Here is a 25,245-nt window from a genome sequence, read left to right as displayed (position 1 = left end):
GCTCTGTGGATTCTTTATTGTATGTATGATGCTTTGGAAGACTAATTTAAGACTATTTAAGTATTTTGCAGATATAGCTAAATAGATTTTCCTCAGGAAACATTAGTAGACATTGCTGGAAATTCTGACAGAATAAAGAAAAAGAGGAAAAAAATTCCCTACTGTTTCAGCTGAGAAAAATATTTTCTGTACATACACAGGATCTTTCTAGAAGCACTAGACCACAAATGTTTAAAGTTTCAAGTCTCACTCTGCTTCCAGTAAAGCCGATGACTGATTCCAATGTGAACATATTGCTGAGGATTTTTGAGTATTCAGCTTCGAAAAATAGAAACTAATTGAAATCCTTATAAGGGGAAAATAATAACTGTGCGGTTGTGCAGCCATGTCACATAAGGATCAGTTATTACAGTTCACAGTATCTTGTGGAATTCCACTGCAAGAAGAGATTTGCCAACATACCGTACTGCACATTGGCCATATTCGAGGTATTTTACATCCATATTTATGGGTAACTATGGAGTCCAGCTCACTGCTGCCACTTTGCAACAGCCTGACTGTACCAGGCTGAATTTGGCGAATAGAATATCTGTAATGTCCTAAAAACAAATAACTACTACGATGTAAGCTGGTTAATGATTAAAAATAATTGGCGATGCAATTAGTCTCTGTTTGCATGAAATGCATGCAAAATATATGCAGATCTCAAGATAACACCTGAATTACCTAGAGAGATAAAATAATGCAAACCTTGTTAAGAGCTCTGTTCTTTTAATAAGAATGCTGTTGAGTACTGAAATATCCTTGGTGTGTTATTCTACTTCTGGCAGAAAAACACAGTTTCTTGGCTGAATTCCCAAATATTAAGTTAGAAAACACTTGACATTGTGTGTGACTGGACTCAATTTCAGCACTGTATAAAAGTATTCAACTACTTATTTTTAGGTTTGCCATATTAACATAAGCAACAGCATTTTTCGTCATGGATAACAAATACCTGTGCCACCTAGAAGGACTTCTGTATCACTATCTAGACCACATAGGGAAGGTACAGTCTGAAAAAATGACAGTTTTAATAAATAAATTGAGTAATTATTAATTAATCTATTTGACACTATTTCAAAAGGCCAAATACTGACTGATCTATGAGCTTCCAAGAGCAGAGTTTAATCTTCAGAATAATTAATTATAATGATTCCCAATATCCATTCCATTAAAAATAAATTAAAGAAATATTCTACAAAAAGACAATAAGAGCTCCCAACAATTACCGTAATAATTTTGTTCTGGTTGATATATCATCCTTTAAGAAGTCACCCACTACTCTCAGACACTCAGTAATTTTATAAAGCAGGGTCAAACAGACAGCTATTTCAGAGGTACTGCAAGGTGCAAAGCAAAGGGGATGGAACATTGGGTCAGTTAAAAGCTCAGAGTTTAATTCCAAGTGCTGGAGAAGTTTATTTTCCTTCTTTACACCCTTATTCTGGCATCATAAGGGACTGGAACGGTGTGACAGCATCTGCTCAGGACCTGGAGGTTAGAAAGTGTTTCATGACATTCAATAGCAACCTCCTGGGACAACTGAACAAAAATGAGTTTATTTCCTCCTTCTGGGAACCTGTGGTGGATGTGCAAAACCACAAGGAAAGCAGAGTTAAATTAACGAAAGGATGGGATATATCCCTGTCTCTGTAGGGCTCAATGTCAATTAGCCACGAGGCACACTCAGTTCCTAGACATGTTGCTAGAAGCCAAAAGTGCTCAGCAGCTCCCAGAAAGCCTCACACCACAAATTCCATCTTTTCAAGTCCATTGTAGGTTGTTTTACTGTGCATTGATTCAAAGTACAAATATCTACGAGTTCTCCTAATCATGTAAATGAATCAATGTCCTGTGGAATGCAGGCTTCCTTCTTTCCACTTATGTTATGTTTTACCCTTGTACAACTATTATCTGACTTTAAATGTATATGATGATAATAGGGGCAAGGCATGAAGTATTGAGCCATGGCCGTTCAAACAAAAGGTGTATCTTCTCTCCCAGGGTAAGAACTATTTACGTCAGCTATTTCACAACACACCTCTCTGCTTTATCCAATCACTTCAAAATAATTCCTTTCAAACAAAATCGATTTCTAATCTCTGCAGCTGCCTGCTAGCTGGCTCCAGGCCTAAGAAGTTTTGGGATGCTGACATCCTACAGACACTTCTCTTTTGACACTTCCCTGTTTTCCCTTCAGATAGTAACAGCTCTCTAAAAGCACTGCGTAAAGTTATGTATGCGGCCCTGATGGGTAGAGTATTCATTTTACTCGTTTCTATAGCTACACAGAATTCTTCTAATGACAATTTAATTATTAAAAAAAAAACCAAACAAACAAAACACTAAACATAACACGTTCATATTTCCTTCAGTGGGAAAAATGTGTGTGTTTATCCATTTACAAGGAATACCTGGGAATTGAGGACCCTGACGAATCAGTTACATCTACCCATGTCATGTACCATTCAGACATCAAGCCTGACTCCTACAGCTTCACATGGACCCTTTATGAGGATTTATGGACACATCCTATTGTTTCCTCTGTTTCAGAAACACACTGGAAGAACAATGATGCTGGTTCTCAGATGTTTGGAGGAAACCCTGCGCGCATGGCATCCGAGTACCCTGGGGATCTGGTGCACATTTTTTTTAGAGCTGCTGGCGTGTTCCCCGTTATTTTAGACACTCCACACTGAAAAGAAAAACTTGGTCTACATATTTCAGGGAACACATAAATCTTGTGTATCCGCAGAACATCATCAGTTGAGAAGATTAACTTGAAGGGAGGAGGAAACAGCAGAAGGGGTAGTATGGGGGTAGAAGCAAACATACCGTGATGGAGTCAGACTCCGGCAGGCCCCCTTCGCTTGTGGAGCTCCTGGGAGACACATACCTACAGCCTACACCTCTGCAAAGACAGAAGGGAAAAGCATCGTTGAATCATAGAATCACAGAATATTTTGGGTTGGAAGGGACCTTCCAAGCTCATCCAGTGCCACCCCCGCCATGAGCAGGGACATCTTCACCAGCTCAGGTTGCTCAGAGCCCCGTCCAGCCTGGCCTGGGATGTCTCCAGGGATGGGGCATCCACCACCTCTCTGGCCAACCTGAGCCAAGGTCTCACCACCCTCAGTGTCAAAAATTTCTTCCTCGTTCGTAGTATCCATCCTCCCTTTTTTCTGTTCTAGCAATATTCAAACTTTAATTCTGCAATTTTTTGAGGTGCTTATCAAATGGGTAGGGGGAGGTTATGTAAAAATAATACCAAAAAAATGAAAGTTGGCACAGTCTCCGGCTTGCTGTCGGCCGTCCTTGGCTGGAGGCCTGGAGCTTCGCCGCGAGCCGGCGTGTGATGCGCAGAGCACAGCAGCCGCCGCTGTGTACAGCAACAGCTGGGCTGCAACATCCGCCTCTCATTGTAGTAACACTTCATTAAAAAACATGGAAAATGCTCAAAATATTTCCATGCCTCACAGTCTGTATCTGGTAAACTGATTAGGAAATTAAATGATCTGTTTTCTTTAGGTTCAGGGGGTTTTTTTATTAAATATCCATTATAAAGTGTGCAAGAACCACTTGAGTGGCATTCAGATCCCAAATTCAGCACATGAAGTGTAATTAATTGGGATAGTTATGAGCAGTGATAGTGCTGCATGTTACAGTCTGCATTTGAACAGATAGGAAATAAAAAGAAAAATGTGGCTCTTGTCTTCATTTTTTAAAGATATGTACAACATCAGATTACATACCAGACAGCAACAGGAACCAAGGAAGGGCACGAAACCCTGATTGCTGCTTCAGTCCACAGAGTAAATGTTGCTGCTCCTAATGAGCTGCTACTTAACTCATCACCAGCTGAGAATACAGGGTTAAATATCGATATACTGGTATTTCATCCTGATTCGAATACTAACCCAGAGTCAGTGGCAAAGTCCTCACTGGTGTTCACAGAGCTTGCTGTGGACAAGGGGCCTCCTCCCTAATTTGTCCCAAAACAGCTGTTTCTTAGAGCTGTTTATAATATTCTCTTTCAATGCAGCAAGTTGGTCTGCCTAAATGAACTCATTCACTTACTATTTTCCAACCACTTGAAAAATAGTTTAGAAGAACTTTTGGAAGTGTTTTTGTTTGATATTTTAGCTAAATAAGATAAAAAAATGAAGTGCATCTTCGGCTTAGTATAAAGGGCTGAAGAAAACAACTATGATAGGGACAGATCTCTTTAAAATAACTAAATCCAAACTGACTTCAATACGCAGTTCAGCTTGCCAAACAGAGTGCAGCTGATCTTTCCAATTTAAATCAGAAACTATTTTCTTGGTTATTGCTGAGATATGCACATAAAAGTTGTGTCATTTTCTGAGAGAATAAACGTTGAAATAGTGGCAGACTTGAAAACTAAAGTTCCCTGTTTCTACTGGCAGAGACTTACGACATTAGTTTGTCATGTCCCTGTTATTCAGTCATTGTCAATCTTTGGGGTTAACAGTGATGCAATGCCTGTGCAAACTCAGCCTGGTGGCTTGCAGTGGGGTGAGACAGCTTACTGCTGAGTGCAGAGTCCTCTCACTCACAAATCAGATATGGAAAATCACTGCAATTTCTGTATCTCCAAAGACGGTTGTTTAATTGTGCACATTTTGGCCAGTGATACAAAGTTGCCTTAGTATTACACTAGTTGTACAAGCAGAAGTTATATAGATGAAAACAGAATGCCCAAGATTTTTTTTTTTCCCTCCTTAAATGTGATACAAAATTTGAGGAGGAAATCAGCATCAAGTAATTTTGCAGGAGATTATCTGACCCCCATTTTGGCCTGGCCATGGAGCTCATCTACCCATCTACTCTCAAGTGCAACAGAGGCAGCAGAATCTGATCCTCCCCCAACAGGCACTCCAGCAGGACAGGGTGTCACAGAGTGAATGAGGATGAAGGGAAATGGGTGGCTTTCAGGGACAGAGACACCTTCTGACCATGGAGACATATCTACCCATGGACATCCTGCTGCCCCTGAGGATCCAAAGCTGATTAATCTGGGGCACATACCTGACATTTTCTGTTCAAGGGGTTTCACATACAGGGCATTAATTTCTGTCTCATTAATTTTAAAATGCCCTGGAAAGAATGAGTAATTTTTTTTATATTGATATTTTTGAGACTCAGAAATCTATATAGCTAGAACCCATAAAGTACACATTAAAATAACAGTTCCTTCCACAGTACCAACAGTGCCTTATATTTAAGTACCATAAACAGACTATGACCAGGACATACTGGGAGTGATTCCAGTCTCCCTCAAAAAAGTCATATACTATCGAGGTTTTACAGGGTTAAATGAGCACAGGATGGATCCCATACCCTACATTCTATTTATGATATATCTGCGTTGCATACAAATTGGCACAAGTATGAGGAAATATGAATATCTCAGCATCCTTCAGTGCCAAATACAGACATGATGCAACATAGTCATTTTCTCAATTCAACGTAACATACAATATGCCACTCTCCATTATGCTACAGCAACTGAAATGTGCTGCAGGCCAATGGAAAATATCCCTAAAAATAGCTATGCTGTTTCTGGGCAAAAGGAGAAGTATTCGACATTTCCTTGAAAATGTTCCCACCTGGATTTGCTAGAACAGCAACATGATCGTTCGGTGACAGGAAGCTCACTGGTAAGGACCTTTCTCCTCAATATTACCCTGCTTTCCCGAAAGCGTTGCAAACTGGGCTTGTAGCAGTTCTTTAAAATACTGTACATGAAAGCTGCACTAAACTGTTTAAGTGCTCCATTGTGAAGCACTGTATTAGGGGCTTTCTGCTGCTCAAGCAACTTTAGATTGTAATGTATTATAATAGTGTGCTATTCTCATAGAGATCATTTTACAAATGCAACACAAAAGATTGTCACACGAGAATCTTCTAAATCATATCAAGCAAAATAAACACCCACTGTGGAGGGACTTGCTTATTTTGCTAAGATATTTTACAGCATATTAGCATAAAAATACTACTTCTGCCTTTCAGGTTCACCCACAGCACTGTTTAACAGCATTAGATGTGTTACAAATACAAATTATTTTGGCAGCATAATAATTTGTTAATGCATATTTGCAGACTTTATATGCTCCTATTCAGCCCTGACATACAACCTGTGTAAATTACAGCATGTTGCATAATTAAAAGAGGAGGGGTGGGGGAAAAAGGTCCCATTGGTTCTTGCACTTCACCTACATGACACTGGCACCCAAGCTCCAGTCACTAATAGCAAAGCTTATCCTGCCAGGTCTTGGCTCCTCTGAAGCTGCTGGAGGTCCTGAAGAGGAACATCCAGGAGATGCCTGGTTTTTCTGCCGGATCTGCACAGGACTGGAGGGGTGACCATATCTACCCTCCCTGGGAACCCTATTATCTTGCACGGGATACATTTATCCCACAACTTCTTCCTTCCTTTTTTTGTAAATATTCTTCTGTCCTTCTCTTTGAGGTTGTTCTTCCCACTACGTGGTCAACAACCTGCAACACAGAATAAGAGATACGCCCAGGGCTTCACCAGAAACTAGCAGGAGGAGAGGAACTACAACCCATATTGCCCAAATTTTAAACCGTCGCCTTTATCTATTGAACCATTCCTGCCCTCATCCTCCTTGGTGCCACTAACCCTCCATCCTTTCTTTTGATACAGAACCATCCTGTCATGAAAGCTTCTGCAGGCTTTTAGATAGGTCCTTAGATGGAGCAAGGTCTCCTCACAAAAACCCTTTTCATGAATGGGACCCACGGGTACAGTCTGGATGGATGAGAGGAGCTTCAAACAACTGCAAAGATCCTTGATTTTCAGTGAGAGTCTCTTTCAGGTTCAGATAGCTCCACTGCAGAATGCAAAAGCCTTACATGAGATTAACGCTAAAAATTTCCATGTTTATGGTATTTTTAGATTATATTTCATTTTCCAGGCTGCAGTTGGCTTGAACCAGAGCCACAATGCTTGTGATGCTCCAAACACAAAAAGGAATTACAAAATGTGACAATTCTTAAAATGTGTTTCTTGTTGTGTAACAAATTCCCAGTGTTGTAGATTAAACTAGAGAGAAGAGGAGCCATAACATGGGGATTATACAGAATTTTACTTTGTTCTGTGGCAAAAAGTTAATGCCTGCCTTGTTCTAGTTGGTAAGTAGCAAAGATACTTTACAATGGCATAACACACAGTTTAGCTGATTGGAAACTGCAGGCATATGTAAACCAAAGATTTTCCTGAACAGTTTAGTAAAAGCTAATTACAGAAAAGTGAGGTACTCCTGCCCCATCTGCCCCACAGAATTTAGGGCAGAATTACCAGCACAATTCCTCGTAATTTTGCCAACTTCTTTCTACTCAGTGTCCCTTCAGATAGCTCATCCAAGGAAACCTACATGCACACCTCAAAAACACACGGTTTAGTATCTTGGTTATTAGCACACTTTCTGTTCTGGTTCCTCAAAACCACACCTTGTCCAAGTTCCTGCATGTGTCTTATAGTCTAAACTCTGTTAACAAGAAATTGGATCAAGAGCTGGAAATCACACTTTTTCTTATTACAAAAACAGTCATTTCTCTTTAACAGACAGAAGCACAAGTAGGTAGGAAAGCTGAAAGTGAAGGGAAAGAGACGGAGTGCATTAAGCTGGACTTTGAGATCTTTTTACTGGAATTCACTTTAAAACATGGACTAAAGTTGGACAATAGCCGAAAAGCTAAAGCAGGTGTTGAACCCAAACGCTCCATGCATGACTACATGTGGATGGATTTTTCTGCCCACTGAGACCCACCAGCTGCCGTTTGGTTGCTTTTTAACACAGTCTTCAGAGTCTAAATTGATCGACTCAAATAATTGATGCTACGGCTTGTATTAAGTGAACATGGGTTCATTTATCTCTTGTCTCAGACTGCAGGACCTTTGGGGCTGGGGCTGTTCTGATTCTGTTTAACAGTCATTTTGGTTCAGGTGAGTCTCTAGCTTATGAATATTTGCATTAATAACAAACATAATATATCTCAGCACCTGCCAAAAGTACCTGGATTACACCAGATGATATGAAATGAAGAACAAAAATTGTGCAGTTGAAGTAATCAAGCCTCAAAAAGTAATGTTTTGGATACTTATGCTGGCAACAGAATCCACAGTGACTGAGTTAGCAGAACCCCACCTGAACTTATTTACGTAAGAAAACTAACTATTAGGAACATGTTTTTTTCCTCGTCAAGCCTAGCAATTTTCAGGCTGACAAGAAATTAGGTGAAATCCCGGTTCCTGTTTCCCCATGATCACACAATCAACAGTGGAAGTGTGATTTGCCTATTGGTTTTTTTTCAGTCTTTCATTAGGTGGCATACGTGTGCATTTTCTCTAGGAGACTGACTTCTCCCTCCCTCTTTAAAGGCAATCTCTATGGAGGAAATTCCTTGGGCAGAAATATCTGGCCTCTTGGTGAATGCCAGAGGACAGCATGAGCAACATTGCAGTTGGTCTGACCTGTGGTTAGGCTGTTGATGAACTGTCTGGGATAAAGCTGGCCACCCATCTAGTTTTGGATCCGAGTGCTAGTTTTGTGGGTGCCTTCCTGCCCTTGTGTTTTTGAAAGTTTGTTTGATTTCCACTGCCCTCCCATTGTGCTGATCTCTGAAGTTAAAAGGCAGCTCCGCCTCACATGTGCAGCGTGCGGTGATAGAAAAGCAAATCAAGTAGTGGGAGGGAAGGGGAAAGGGTTTAGCCTTTGAGGTGTCAGCATGAACTGGTCTACCAGAAAAAGAAAAAAAAAATAAAAAATTTAAAAAAAGGAATTACACAGAGAAGCCTTGCTAGGACAGAGAAAACACAAAATCTCCAAGGTAGGCAGTCACACTCAGCAATACTTGGCCTTCTAAGAAGGTGCATTTAAGTGTTTGGTTTTGGAAAATTCACTCAAGTATTTCTTCCACAAGGATAGGTCTGGCGTGTTTTCCTGTAGAGAGCCTCCACAGAATGAAGAGGCTTTAGTTGCTTTATTCTGTGGAATCATCTCAAAGCTGTATTCCTTAAGTAGAGTCAGTCACTTATTTGATATATAATTTTAATAATAATATAGATTATGATGGCATTAATTACATCTCTGTAACACTGATAGAGGGTAAGTAGTAGTTTCTATTTAATGGAAAAATTTAGACACGTATTTATGGTTTTGTTATTATTCCTCTTGCAAGGCCATGTTCTGTCTTGTTTTCTAGCTATACTGAAAAAGCCCAAAGACCAAATCTGAAGGCTGTGTATTTGAAAGCAGTTAAGGAACTTAACTCTAGCTGCTAGAAGTTGCTGACTTACCTCAGATGTGTCTCAACATATTTAAAAGGTGGACACCTGTTGATGCCTGCCAACAGAAGTAAAAGTCAGTCTATGGTTGCTGTATTACACCATCCAAGTTTCCTTGCCTCTAATTTCATTCACCATCCCAAAGGCTGAGAAATATGTGTGTTTTTTGAGAGTTTCTAGATGCTGAGATTTCTGGATGTCTGGCAGCCTGACTGGAGCAGAGCTATTGCAATAGCTTCAGCAGGACTACTGGACATGGACAGGCTGAAATTGCAAGCAAATGGCCAAAGTGCAGAGCCTCACAGCTTATGCTGTTCCTATGAGTGAACACAATCCTTCTGGGAGTGGATTTACTACACCTGCACAGACATATGATAGAATTAAATTGGGGCTACACAGTTGTCAGATGACACAGATGATGCTATTCCTACGGGCGTATATGAGTAGCTTGTTTTAGGAGTGACCTTTAGGAGCTGCATAGGAAAGTTTCCAAAATGTTCTTCCAAAATAGGTGTAACAATGTACAAAATTTTGAACAGAAATTGTTATGCCTCTATGCCTATTACATCCTGGTCAAAATATAGGTTACTTTGTATATTGTATAATGAGAGGATATTTCTTCAAGAGGACAAGTTCTTGTTGCATATTAGCAGGTTTTCCATTGCAGAACAATCAGGCAGTTCCTACATCTAAATGGTTTCCTGTATATTGTAAGATATTAATACTCGCTGTGCATGTAAAAGTATTTGACAACGGAATATGTTACTTTGCATAAGTAAAGCATTACCCTAGAACTTGCTAACACCATCTTGTGATTTATGTAAGAACCACAGCCTTTAGCTGATTTACAAAGTTTAATCAAGAACAACAAAAAATTAGCCTTGCTCAGCCAACCAACGTACTACACAAATCGAACAATGTGTCTGCCAAAGTTGTGTAAACAACTTGGTTATGAGAGTTGAGTTTACCAAAGCAAAACAAGTGAAGACATAACAAAAACAGAGTTAAATACTGTTCCTTGTGTCTTGCCCTGAAGGCCTTCAAACACGAGCATCGATGAGCTCCAATGCTTTGTACTCCTTACGGCTGAATGTTGCAGGAGAAGTCTGACCTACAGAACACTCCTGTCAATTGTCCTTAACAAGTCAATAACATTGTCAAAGGAGGCTTTACAGCGGGTCTGAAGATTAGCTTCTAAAATCCCAAATCTCTCTAGTCGGACATTTGCTAAAGGAGTTTGGAGAACTCTTTTAAGAAATATGATACCATTAATTAGTTATTATTTCTCAGGGGAAACTGCTAAAAAAGGCAAAATTCAGTCCCTTCGCTTTTAATCAGATATGTTAGGCTATGACCAAGATCTTATTGAAACTGACAGATTTCAAGAGCTGCAAAAGTTAAGGAGTCCTTGAGTTAGGCAGTGAACCTCAGTGGATAAGATGTCTCCAGTATAGAATTACTTCACGTCTCATACATATCACTATGTTTTCCATGAGATCTCCAGTCTGCCAGTCTCTTTTGGGTCCTAGAGTCTGCTTTTGTTCTTCAAAGCAAATGGCATGGTGTACTGACATCACAGAACTAGTATCAATGGTGACTGCTTGTCCAAATATTTGTGGGACCTGTGCCATTTATCATCTTTATCAGTATCCCATAGGAGTTGGTAGAATACTCTCACACTAAGATTGCAGATGACACCAAATACGGGTCACCACTGGGCCCTAGGGCCCATCAGGGAGATGGAGACAGGTCCTTCACAACAGTGCACGGTGGGAGGACACGAGACAGGAGAGGTTTGGGCTGGATACAGATTTGCTCTCCACAAGGACATCAGGCAGTGGAGTAGGTATCCAGCCACAAAGGGTTTCAAGACGGAGCTGGAAAAAGCCCCGAACAACCCCCTCTGCTCACTGAGCTGGCTCTCCTTTGAGGGGGAGGTGGGACAGGAGACCTCCTGATGTCCCCTCTAACATGGAATAAAAACACTGTGGCTGTATACTCAGTATTTTAGAACTCCCAGGCAATTCTGACAGATCTTCTGCTGGTAATTTATTTTGATGTTGCATTTCATATGGCTTTATGAGATATAATTTGATTTTATTCTACTGCGAATGAGACTAAGAGCTTTGGGATGTGGAAAAACACTGGGCTGACTGATCTTGGCAGCTGTTGAACCTGTCATTACCCTGAGTCCTGGTTATGTGCTTGTTACCTCTGATATACATACAGCACAACACTGGATCCTGAGTGAGTCCTGTTCTTCACTGACAAAACCCCTTTTCAACAGTTTTTCAGTTTTTGATGATTGAACACGAAAGTAGTACTACTCCCAGTGGCACAGACTGATGTGAAAACATCACAAAAATTGACTTGATGTTACACAGGGACCCCGCCATTGGAGACAGTCTCTTTTTTCTACATTCAAAATGTCCTGAAACACCCTGTTGAGAAAATTAGGCTCTTTAGAGTGGTGATCTGCCTTATGAAAATCTTAGCAGACACATGTCTTTTGGAAAACCCTTGCTCCTTACACATTTATTTCTCACCACCCATCCCTGGGACCCAGCAGCTGCGCTGGGAAGACAATGACTTCTGTGTGGTCCCATCCCACCTCTCCTGTGGCATCAGGATGTTGCTCAGAGAGGCAGCTGTCCGCGATTACAGATCTCCCTCATGTCATGGGTCACATCACCGGGAAAGTGGGAAGGTTCAAGATGACAAACTGAAAGTAATCTGTCACTGTCAACTCCACAGCATCAAAGTAAAAACAAACTGTATCTGTTTTGGCAAATGGTGAAGGGAAGAGGAAAAGCACAGGCTGTTAGGTTAATGTAGACAGACAGGACTGACCTCTGCTATCTAGATTCGTTTATTTTGCTGCAGTATTTTGCATACTGAAATCACTTTTGTCAGGGAACCTCCAAGTACTTTGCAGAAGATATAATTAAGATCTGTGGCACCTCTGTGAGACTTGACTGCAGGCGTCCTGTAATGGGGTGACCCTCAGAGAGCTGCTAAGTCGCTCAGGTGAATACCTGAGAAGCAACCGAGGTGTTCTGGTTTTGGCAACCACCAGATGTAAAGGTGACAATGGCATGGACAACGTAGGAGCATGGTGACAGCACTGCTGATGGAAAGGGTCTGAGATCCCATCTCTGGGTCACAAGTGCACAAGTCAGAGCTGAGAAAAAGAACGTTCGATATTGGTAAAGAAGTCTGGAGGACCGTGACCTCTGTCCAAGGGTGGAAAGGAGCTTTCAGTTAAGGTGAAGGACTCATGGCATCAGTTTTCAAGCAAATGACAGACTTTTAAAGTGGTGTTTGTGATACTCTTAAAACGCTTAATTGAAAACTGGAAAAAATATTATCTTTTGTCTCTTCTGCATGAGTAATACACAAGCTACATTTGCTTCGGCAATCTCATGCACATGATCACCATTGCCTGGTGTTAATCAAGAGCAGTGAATTCAGCTTCCACAATACAATCAGTTCTTGTTCTCAGCTTCTGAGAGTTCATAATTCAGTCTTACTGTCATTTCTTTCCTCTTCTATGTTCTTTCATGAAACGTAAACCTGCACAGAAAGAAACCAGAGTCATTAACTGTTGGAAACTTTAATGTGCTACAAAACCAGAATTAGAAGTGATAATGAAATTTCCACTGCTGAAAGCAGTCTGTGCTAACTGATGTATGTAGTGAGAAAGGTGGCTACATAACCAATAAAAATAAGAACCGTGTTCGTTTTTAATATGCCTCATTCATGTTTGCTTGAATTGGCAAGACACCAAATTAGACTTTAAGTTAAGATGTTCCTTTTAATTTTCAGTAATTAAAATAAATATATGTTTAACCATTTCCATTAGACTCTATTAAATCCAATATATTTGACAAAATATCTTTTAGAACAATGACTACCAAACTGAATAACATTTGTAATGTGCTTTGGAGCAAATAAAATTAATTAGTCCCCAAAACCCAGGTTTGATTCTGAAAAGCAGCTCACCACTAAATTACTTGTGTATCCATGGAGAGACGTTGTTTTTACTACATGAGATTTACCTTTTTCCCCTAGGAGCTAACTAACAATGACCAGGAACCACCTGAATCATGAGGGCAGATAAGATTAGCATCCCTGACTGTCTGTCGTATCCCCACTCCACAGTCAGCTGGGCTGGGAATCCAGTAGCTCCAAACTTCACAAAGCAGCCTCAAATCACAAGCCAACAGCACAGGTTCTTGCAGGTGTGAACTCTTGCAGTTATAAAGGGCTTATAAGTCCAGGTATTGAAAACTGTTTTCCAGGTCCTGTGCCATGGACCCAACACTCTCTCATTCAATCAATAGCTGAATTCAGAGGAAACAGTCGTGAGCCCACAAGGACTATTTCTACAGATGTCCTCAACGCAACACTAAGAAGTTGTGTCGTAACTACTGCCAAAATAGCAAGTTCTCTGTCTTGGTCCTAAATTCCTTTTTTAGTGACAAAAACTTTTTACTGAAAATACATGTTTTGTTTTGCTGAAGAAAATAAACTGAGAGATATTGTTGCCATTTCCAGTTTCATTAAAAATTCAGGAGGTGTCCTCTAAACCAGGAGCAAGATGAGAAGTCAATTTTGATTTCGGCATGGATTCCAAAACGTCTAATGAAATCAAATGTTGGAATTTGTTACGAAACACACGAAAAAGTAAATAGCAATAATTGTACCAAGAAGAAAATTGTTAATAATAGCAAAAGGTAAAAAAAAAAAAATCAGGAGAAAATATGTAAGAGCTTCACTTGGTGGAGGACAGCTTCCCAAAAGGTGGAGTTAGGAGCAGAGAGTGACAGAGTTACAGGAAAAAGAGACGGAAAAGAGGGACAAAGCAGCCAAGATGGTTTGTACAAAGCCTTGTCCTGAGGAATGAACACTGAGGAAACCAGGTAGCCAGACTGTGCAGAAAAGGGGCCAGTTAACAGTAAAATAGAGGAAGTATCTTGAAAGGTAAAAGGAACTGGCAACTGAGACAAAAGCTAGCAGATAAACATAAATAGTGCTATGAAATCAGAGAAAATGAGGCATACACACACAATACGAAGAGAAGAGAGAAAGCCAAACCACAGAGCTCTGCCAAGGGATCAAACCCTGGAAGATTCATCTAGCCAAGATTTGTGAGGGTTTGTTTTATTTTTGCTTTCTTATTCCTGCCAGAAGATATAAACTATATCTATTTACTTAGGGGGGAAAAAATGTATTGCAATACAGCCAATTTCTCTTGGGGAAAAAAGGATGCTGCAACAAAAATGCCTGAACGGTTTTTCACAGTGTATCCAGGGATGCTGGAAGTGTTTGGTAAAGCTAGAAGTGTACAAGGTCTCTCTGCAAGGCTGATCTGCAGAGATCACACCATGGACCAGATTCCAATATGATTGTGAAGGCTGAATAGCCTGTGTCAGGCTCAGTCCCATTGCAATCAATGAAACCATTCTCAATAACCAATCTGAATCAGGAAATCAGAGTGTGGTCCCAAGAGGGGCTGTGAGATTGATAATATAGCTCTTGCTTTTTTAATAATCGTCTTAAACTAACTTTGCAAATGTAGACTTTTTACAGACCCTCACAAAAAAGGTAAAGCAAGGAAAATGGATATCCCATTTTGAGGAAAGAAAACATTTGGTTGCTGGTTGCTCGTCAGGATCTAAGCAAGCTTCTGGTTGCAGATCTGCCAGCTTTGACAAAATACTGGAGAAATTAATTTACCTCTATAATTAAAAAAAAAATAAATAAAAAAGAAAACCCAGAAAACCCAGAAAACCCACATCCACAATTTGCACACTGCTCCTGTACAGACACTGGCTGTAGGTGATCTGAGCTTTGAGCACACACAGACACTGGCAAGTTCAGCTGATGGCTGTGCAGAATTTAGGCCAAGCGACACACAGAGTACAGCTCCCCTCTCAGCTTCAACCCTTCTGTGAGATTTTATCTGACAATGTTTTCCCTTACCCACACCTTCCTTCACGTCCTCAAAGAGCAAGGGGAAGCAGGAGGCACTGCACCAAATAATTCTCTTACAGCCTAAGCAAAATGTTGGCAGAGTACTGGGGCTGCTTGTCAGGGCTTGGAGCTCTGCTGAAGTTTTCAAAGCGGTTTCTTTCTCTTCCCTTTCTGCCCTCGTTTGCTTTTTCAGCATCAACTGATATTTGACTGGCCACGAGACCTTCGAAACTGGCACAATGCTTTTGCTTATGCCTTTGTTTTGACTACCTAAATTTGTGAACCCACTTAATCTACACTTATCAGAAACTAACTCCATCAGCATAACCAAACCCTTCATTTGAGGTAGCTGTAGATTTTCCAAAAGCAAGTGATACTGGCTTTTTCCCTTATTGTAGCCCTCTCTTTTCCTATGACTATGCAACATGGATGTGAATTTTAGCTTTGCATCATTGCCACAGTGCAGAACTGTACTCTAATCCAGCTATCTTTTTCCAGCTACCTATTAAACTATATCATTACACTGCTACTCACTGAGCTTGAATAAAGTGATGCCAAAGTATTTGGAAATACACTTAAGGGATGCACCGCCTTTGGGCAGTCTCCAGAAAAAGTAAAAGCAAATCCAACTATTCTGAAACTGCTTTTGTGAGCAAATTGCCACAAATAAATTGCTGCATTTTAATGAAATACTTCCCTAATATACTTTAAAGAGATGGAAGGCCAAAGGAGATTGACCATGACAGAACACGGACAGCTGAGAGAAGAAGGGCATTCCTGAATAAAAGCTGGCACTTAACCTTTGCATACTTTTCCTTGTATAGTGGAAGAGCTGGTCTTGGGTAAGGACAGGATCAGCTGGAAGTGAAGTCTTACCAGGAACAGTAAAAAGTACCATATCTCGCACTGTGCATATAGTTATTGTACATACGCACAACCTGTTGCTTCATGTAAGTGTACATGGAGAGCAACAGTATTTTATAGACCTGGAAATGCAAAGGCCAAACATGCTGCTGGATTTCCTGAAGTCTCAGAGACAAATATCCACCTTAAAACCTCTCCTATTTTTAGTTTTTTATCATTCCCACTCCAAAACTTAAAGGCAGACGTGACTCTATGATTGTACGGGGATTTGTACAAAGGGCAGCTCTGAGATTTGGCTGCATCTCATGGCTACAGATACGATATGTATGTCAGACCTAATGTACAGGACACAGGAGGGGTATATACTATACTCAGTTGTAGAAGAGGGAAGTAGAGAATAGTCTGTTACTCTCCCAGACCAGTGAAACCTGCTCCCAAGAGAAATTTAGATCTGTGCAAAGTGAGGCTCTGCTGGCACATGTTGGCGTATGAGCAATCGAGGGCTGGGAACTGCCTGCACGGCTGTGGCTTTGGGGCAGGGGGGAAGGGAAGGAGGCTCGGAAGGTATGCAGTTGTTGTGTGCGCAGGGACAGATATCTGAGAGCCGTGAGCTCAGCCTTTTTCCATGACCTAAGCAATGGTTAAAGGTTTCCATTCCTGCCTGATTCAAGTCTCCCCCTAAGGCTAGCCTTTCTTGTCTCGGTGGCTTCGAATACATCCCAGTACTCCTGAAATCCCTGTAATTTTAAAGGAGGGGTATACAAGATTTCTGTGCAAGGTGAGGATGGATGAGTGCATTCATTTACCAGAGGAGGACTGATTTTCACTGGCATAATACATCTCCCCTTTTAACGCAGTTAATAAATTAAATGTATTAACTACTAACTAATAAATTAAGTAGTAATAAGCTACGTAAAAGCAACTAGTTTTTTCCTCACAACAGCCAAGTGTAGACTTGGAAAGGCAACAGTACAGTATTACATTACACAGCTCGTGTTTCTCTGGAATTCTTATGGGAAAGCAGAGTCAGATGACCTGCCAGGAGGTCTGTTGGGTGCCAGCAGATACATGCAGCACCCAAATTGCTCTAACTGTATTAATTAAGGACTATGAGATTTTTTATTAATGCGTGTTTACAGCCCATGCAACACCGAATGTTTTTCCTATAAAAAACAATGGTAATCCGTGAAGAGGTACGTAATGATGTGTACTGCTCTGTCAGAGTAGACTTACTGCACCAACTTGCAAAATCCAAAGGACTTGAAGTATACTAAAGGATTGCAATATCTTAATTTAATGCCCTCATCGGTGAGTGAATGCCTCACCCACTGAAGGCAGTTTTGGGAGCTCACATACCAGGGAGGGACAGGGTTTCTGGGAGAAAAAGACTGTCAGTTTTGGCACATAGAATCATAGAATCATTTTGGTTGGAAGAGACCTTCAAAATCATCAAGTCCAACCATTAACCCAACACTGTCACTAAACTGTGTCCCTAAGAATCTCATGTATACATCTTTTAAACCCCTCCAGGGATGGTGACTCCACCACTGACCTGGGCAGCCTGTTTCAATGCCAGACAACAGTTTCTGGGGAAAAAAAAATTCCTAATATCCAATCTAAACTTCCCCTGGCACAACTTGAGGCCATTTCTCCTCGTCCTATGGCTTGTTACCTGGGAGAAGAGACCAACCCCCTCCATGCTCCAAGCTCCTTTCAGGCAGTTCAGAGATCAGAAGGTCTCCCCTCAGCTCCTGCTCTCCAGGCTGAACCCCCCAGGTCCCTCAGCCGCTCCCATCACACTTGTGCTCCAGCTCCTCACCAGCTCAGTTCCCTTCTCTGAACTCACTCCAGCACCTCAAGGGCTTTCTTGGCATGACGGGCCCAAAGCTGAACAGAGTTTCAGCCTGTGACTGAAAGCCGTGAAGACTGAACAGGTCTAACTGTGAAAAAAAAGGAGTATTCTCACTGTTGGCCTGTCCGGTTAGCAGGGAACAAGCCAAGCTCTGGATCTCAACCTCTGAGGAAAGGAGGGAGGCTCAGATCCCAAATCTGCGGGAGCACTGCCACAGCTGTATGCAGCAACCAGCAATGTGCTGGGAAATAAGGCACTTCCAGGAATGATAAACAAAGCCGTTACTCTTCCAGCCGTGCTGCAGGCAAAGCTAAATTCCTTTAGGGATCCTATTATGACAGCACAGCTTTTCCGAACCATATCACCTATGGTAGTTTAGCCTGGTTGTACGGGTATGGCCTGAGATGAAAGCTTTAGTGTTCAGACATGCTTGAGCTGTATCTCCCCAGAAAGGAGAGGGATTAATGAACAAGGAGCTTCCCTGAGAGACAGGCAGAGACTAGGAGATGCCCTGAAAGGAGAACATAGGAGGTAACACTCCAGGAGCACATTGGCTTATTTTAAAAATGCCAGCTGACCCTTTTATTTTTTCTCTAAATTAAGCTATAGCCAACTTTAGATAAAAACTGAGTTTAAGATACTTGCTTTACAGAGACCTACTGTCATGTAATAACACCAGTCACTCTTTCTCAAAGGTCTAAAGGCACAAGGGCAGCTCATGGGCTACAGAAGAAATGCTTAACCAAGACAGGGTATTACATCCCAAGCCTGATCACAATGTGCTAGATTTATAAAATTCTTCCCCAGGACACCTAATGCCACATATTCAGGGCCAGTGGTGCTGAATTATTTTATTTTTAAACCATAAGAAGGTCTGCAGGTTATGTTTGTCCTGTCAAGTTTATGATATCTGCTAATGACTGTTACCTTCAGTATTCCTCTCTGGAGTTCACTGTAATGAACAATGTAAAACTAGTGTGAGAGATAAACCTGGACCCTTCCCTTTCGAAATGTGTAAAAAGGAAAATCGTAAGAGGGTTTTTCTTCCCTAAATTAGCTGGCTGCTTCTGTGCACCCATTAACAGCGTCTGCTCAGGCTCACATACCCCTGCCAGTGCCAGAGTCACAAAGCAAGCCCTAACAAACAAAAACACAGCATACTTCTTCACACTTGCCCCAAGACTCCCTCAAAATTGGGTTGGCACTGCTTGAAAGAGGAACCCCATCATGCCTCATGACAAAACAATGAGGAAGCATACCTATCCTCTTCACAGCCATCCTCAGAAATGCCCAAAGACTCATTTCTCCCAGCATGATGAAACGTAGATGAAACGGCAGTGAAAACGGACTGTGCATCAGTGCTAAACTATTCACACCTCCTTGGAGAGCTAAATGGGGACAGTAAGCTAATCGTTGTGACACTGTATAACTCGGTTCATGGGGAACCCAACAACAACAACAAAAACAGAAATACAGCACCTGAATCTTCTCTTGCGGCCCATGGCAGGCTTATTCTTTGTCTTCTGGACATACATGTTTAGAGAGATTTCTTTTACAATGTGATGTTTAGTATTGCTACAGCTCAACACCTTTATTTAGAAGGAATTTGGTAGATTTTATCCTCTAGCTATTTATACCAGCCTTGTTCTGTGAGGAGACGTGTGCTGCTCAGTCATACTGGCTCACCACATATAACTGAAGTCCCCTGCTTCTTCCAACAAGACACAGTTGACCTTACACAACCATGTGTTGGTGTATCCTTCTATGTGACTAGCGATTCGTCTTCTGCCAAGCCTACAACAATCACCAAGAAGCAGCAAATACACATTTTCCACTGCTCAGGGAGGTGAGATCCAGCTCACAACTGGCTTCAGAGGAGACATCTCACCCGAACACCTGCCTGAAGATGAGAACATAACCAATCCACAGTGGTCAAAAGAGCCCCAAAGCCATTTCATAGTTTTGAGCTGCTCCAGCCAGCACTGTCGAGTTTCAGAAGAATTCTTCTGAATGTAGATACCAAAAGCCAGCACCTGGGTAGAGGTGGCTTGGCCCCAGGTGAGACATGCCACCCTCACTCAATCCTGTCCTGCTTGTACTGTCGCCTGCCCCAAAAGCTTTTTGTGTTGGGCCATAAGCCAGTATTGCCTCATTTTCACATAATGATGGAGCCAAGCTCAGTTTTCTATTCTGTATTCTTGGAGCACAAAGATAGCCAATACTGGGGCTTCATTTCAAGACTTTTAAAAGTGTGGGATGAGTTGTCAAAGTGGGAAATTTTGCTTTTCTTTGGCACTAATGTTATTCATGTTTCTAACCAAGAAAATGGCTGGAAATTTTCCTTTTTTTCCATCTTGTATGGTTGCCACTCCCTCAGAGTCAAATGACTCAAACATGTTCTCTGTCTGCTAAACAATGATGATTTTGTGGTGGAAGTGCTGACATTGTCCTGCCCCTGGTAGTTTTTCCTGCCCAGAAATTACTAATTCCCTGTGTATGATTCTGGAAAATTGCACAGAGTTCTTAGCTGTATGTACTGAAGATGTATCTCAAAATAACATTAACTAACCATCTCTCTAAGCTCACGTGAGGTATTACAACACCTTTGATTGTGTCAATGACTAAAAATGGCATTAAGAGCAAAGAACCGTGACTCTTCTTGCTATTATTTTTTTTCCTCATTTCCATATATCTGTTTCACAGTATTTACCACACTTTATCATGGTAAAGTTCTGAATCCTCATTCATTCCTTATTAACACAACTTAAGCATTTTGAGATCATCATCTGAGAGTGACTGCAAAATTATATCCACAAAAGTAGTATTTAATAATTGGAAAGTATCATTGTTGTGTCATTTAGAAGCCATTCTGGTCTTGAACTGCTGGTATAACTGTTGTTATGCACTGGAATATTTGCCTAATTATGGCAGTATCTCACCCAGATATAGCTTATATCTTCAAATGCAGTACAAAAATGTTAAACAATGATAGTTCTTTCATTATAGGAGGTTATACGGAGGTTAAGTTACCACAAGGTTTGAAATTCAGATCTTACTCCTCACTGCTCCAACTAACATAAATGTTAAAATGAAATTGTGTGTGGGATGCATAACTTCCCTTTAAGCTATTTTCCCAGATTCTGAATTTCATATACTCATTTTAAAACCTTTGCAGTCATTTTAGATGTTTTGCCGCCTTTCAGAAACTCTCTCCACCCCTTGAAGGGGACTGAGTAACCTGCCTTTTCTAAATCCTTCTAGAAAGTGAAGACTTTTTCTTACTTCTGGCCTCCAAAACCACCTTTCTGCTGCTCCTTCCTGCCTTTTCCATCCTCCCCGGGCACACTACCCACACACCTTCACCTTTTCTCAAATCCCTCCATGAAAGTCAACATTCCCTGCAGTCCTTACAGGAATAATCATCTCAACATTATACTTCAATTCATAAAACAAAAAAATAGGTAAAATACACTTCCAGCTGATTTTATATTCATGTTGCATTTCTTTGTTTCTCAGTCTTTCACTTGGCCACAAACCCAGTATAGCAAGGACCGTTGACTTTGCAGGGGGCCGAGCATCCTCCCAGCACAGCACCCTCGGGTTTAGGCACCACACTGCTAAAACCAGCTAATTTATCTGCAACAGACAACCCAAACCTCTCTCAGTCTGCAGCCACCACGCATGGCTTCTCCATAACACTGAGTACCAGGTTGTCTTTGGCATCGTTACTTCACTTGCACAAATATCTATATCACAGAGCTTATGTGAGTTAGTGGAGTATTTTGTACAAGCAGGTATGGCAGAAGGCATAGTCAGGCACAGCGCCATTTTCTCTAGCAATAAAGCCAGCCTCAGAACTCATGTCCCACACCCCCATACCCCATGCTTCACCTCCCTGGGATTGTGTTTTTAGGCCACACGATACACTGGAAATCTTATTTCTTTTTGCCAGATTTAAGTAAGCTTCAGGAAAGATAATATCTGCTTTGGCAGAAAAGTAGAGTTCTTTGGCAAGAGATACGTAGGCTTGCAAAATTAACCTGTAAACAATTTTCAGACAAAAGTGAGAGAGTTTGCACTCTGTAATGCCTCAAAGCCAGGCCTCGCAGGTCCCCAGCTGTCCCACCAAGCCACGGCCCACGGACAGAGCGGGCACATGGATTTTACATGCAGGAATACAAAGGACTCAGTTGTTCTTCCTCTGAAGTCAATCATACTTTGGAAAAAATTGCACCAGGGTTTCAGCAAGCTCTTATTAAACAGAGTTCGTCAAGGAGACGATATCTTGCTCTCCCTTCAGCCAAATCAGTGTTAAAAATCAAAGCAAAGAAAAATTTGGAGAAAGTGAGATAAGCGACGACCAACCTTTTTCCTGTTTCTGCAGATGTGCCATCAGAAGTGCTCGCGCCACCACTGATGTTGTGTCCTGGACACAGGATGTGCTGAGACAGGTCACTGAGCATGCCCTGGACAACTTCAAGGCTGGCAGGTCTTTGCTGGTCAGTGTTCTGGACTAAGTGTATGTGGCATGATGGAAGTTCACATCTTAATGTTACAAAAGACGGCAAGACAAAGTTTTATTTTCATTTTTTTTTTTTTCCCAGCATGACTGCACTCAGGTGTAGCGGCGCCCAGTACCAGAAATGCTATTCAGTGTGAGCTGTTCCCTAAAGCAAAAATGTGTGAGAATTCAGATTATTTTGTCTAGCACAGCTGCTGCTTGCACTGCAAAACGAGAGCTGCAGCTGATGACAAGGTAGTATGGAGCATGACACCTCGGCTCGGCCCCCTCCAGGAGCACGAAACCAGTCTGTTGCACAAAATATATTTCTTCCTTAATTGTCAATAGTGTATATTTACGACAACCTAAGTCTTGTTTAATGAATGCAATAAGTTAAACTGAAATGCCTGGGTAGACTTTGCTGGTTTTGGAGCAGAAGGCTGCAGAGTTGAGGTCCTCCTGCAGAAGACCACAGGGCTGGAGTGGTGGCTGGACTTCTGCTTAGAGTGCTGCCTTCATCATCACAACCTCCAGGCTTTTTGGAGAGGAGGTAAATGGCATTCTGATTCACCCCTCAACAGAGATTTAAGTCTAAAAGGGAAATAAATGTACACCGGATGGTCATGTTCAAACCATAAGTGATTGGCAAAGATGTCATCAGTATCTTCTTTACTTGGACCTTATCACAGTCTATTTTGTAAATACTAGTAGCTCAGTAATTTAAATACTTGTGTACCTTAAACACTTGCATAATTCAGAGTGAATTATTTCAGCCCTAATTTTACAAATCCTTTTGAAGAAATGAAAATATGTTAACATTTCCAACCTGAAAGTATTTGTTTACGGCACAACAAAGAAGAAAAGAGGTGAAAAAGATTACATGGGGAATAAAGATCTCCCTATTTATTCATCACACACTTTCTAGGGCTTTTTGCTCTTTAAATTTGTTCTAATATTATCAGAATTGATTTTTAGTCTCTCTGATCCCAGAGGAAATGTCTTCAGTGAAGCTCTCGGTGGATGACTGTAATGAAGAATCAGCTTGCAGAGTTGTTACTATGGTGCTCTTAAGTGTGGAGCTTCTAAAAAATTAACTGATAAGAAAATTCCAATGCACTATATTTAGAAGTATTTCATTTTCTAGCTTTTGACATAAAATGATTTAACAATTGAAAGTCTACATAGAAATTGTTTATTTTTTATTGCAGCATGGTATTTTTTAAAACACGGTTTTGTTGACTTTTAAATAAACCCTGAATTTAGTAAAAAAAAGCTTACTTACAAAATTCTCCAAAAATAAAATTGGAAGCAGGAATTATACTGTTCATTTCTCTGGGTTTCGTTTTGTTTTGGTTTTGCTGATTTTTCTTTTTGTCATTCTGAGAACCAAATCCCTTAGACTCTACTAGAAAATATTTATGTACAAAGAGCTCTACTTGAATGTTTACCTTTACTTTATACTAGGAAGGCATTTTAACAGGGGTACTACTTTCCGACTCTCTTGGAAAAAGCCCAGGTCTATTTTTAGATGCCAGCGTCCTAAATTGTGTACTATATCACAGAGGGCAATGCAAGCAAAAATGGCAAATTCAGCTTCCTATTATTTTTGAGCACGAGCCAACATTGGCACATTTCTGTAGGACAGCCCAGCTTACAGTCCTCTGTAGTCACCACTGAAATCATTATGAAGAATATGGGATTATTACAGGCACAACTGTATTTCACATATGCAGTTTATACCACCTGAATAACACTGAGTGCAAAATAATTCAAAATAACACCAAAGCACACAGAAAGCAGAAATCTCTGTACTGTTATTACAAATCAGTTTATACTAACACTTTCGTTTGAATCGTTCCTATCTGAAAAAAAAAAAAAAAAAGGGGAAAAAACAGTCCTCTCCACACTGTTTATAATTAATTGCCTGCCAGCGCACAATTAATTTCCTGCAAACTTGCTCGGCGGTGCCCTCTCCGTCACAGCCCCGCTCCTGCCCGCAGCCTCCTTTGTGGCCTTAATGGCTTTCCTGTACCACTTATAAATGAGGTAAAATGCTTGACAATGACACTTTTTCAGTGTTGACCACCTGCACTTGTCTGCAACCACTTGAAACTCCACTCACAGCTCTGGCAATCGGATTCCACCCCACTGCTGTTTCATAAATGGCTCACACAGCACCACAGGCACGGCCTCTAAGCAGCATGAGGAAAAAAGTAGGAATTGAGCTACTTTTGATAATTAGACAGACAAAGGTAATCTGAAAAAAAAAAAAAATGCTGCCGTCCAAATTACACTCTTTGCACTTTTGCATCACCTTCATGTCATCTTTCCATTTTTGCATCATCTTTGTGTCATCTTTGCCTTTTTGCATTCTCCTACCTTTGCAATATGTCTGGCAACAATTTTACCTCCGGTAGTTTCACAGAAAGAAGAGGGGTCATTGTAAATGGTGATGAAATTATAACTATCAGGTTTGGCACTTCTGCAAAGGCTTTGTGTTCCCAAAGTCCCACGGAAATGAAAATTAACTATATGGCTCTGTAACATCCAAATGAGGTAAGAACTGAGACAGGAATGTCCTGTAAATAACTCCTGAAAGGCATCTGATTGTGTGGTTGTATAATATTACTTGACTCCTCTGCAGAGACCTAGAAAACAAACAATGAAAGACGTGTA

At 41.0% G+C, this 25,245-nt stretch overlaps 1 long non-coding RNA gene across 1 annotated transcript in view; it reads right to left on the bottom strand.

Moving 5' to 3' along the window:
* LOC136001550 (uncharacterized) overlaps nucleotides 1-25,245 on the bottom strand; it is a 68,516-nt gene that overhangs the window by 9,506 nt on the left and 33,765 nt on the right. Inside the window, exons 2-3 of the long non-coding RNA XR_010607811.1 lie at nucleotides 12,907-12,949; nucleotides 2,878-2,953 (exon numbers count right to left, since the gene is read on the bottom strand). This is a non-coding gene — a long non-coding RNA (uncharacterized LOC136001550). The remainder of the gene's footprint in view (nucleotides 1-2,877; nucleotides 2,954-12,906; nucleotides 12,950-25,245) is intronic.

Source organism: Caloenas nicobarica, chromosome Z, assembly GCF_036013445.1.
Source record: "Caloenas nicobarica isolate bCalNic1 chromosome Z, bCalNic1.hap1, whole genome shotgun sequence".
NCBI classification, from domain to species: Eukaryota; Metazoa; Chordata; class Aves; order Columbiformes; family Columbidae; genus Caloenas; species Caloenas nicobarica.
This window is presented reverse-complemented; position numbering and strand designations above follow the sequence as displayed.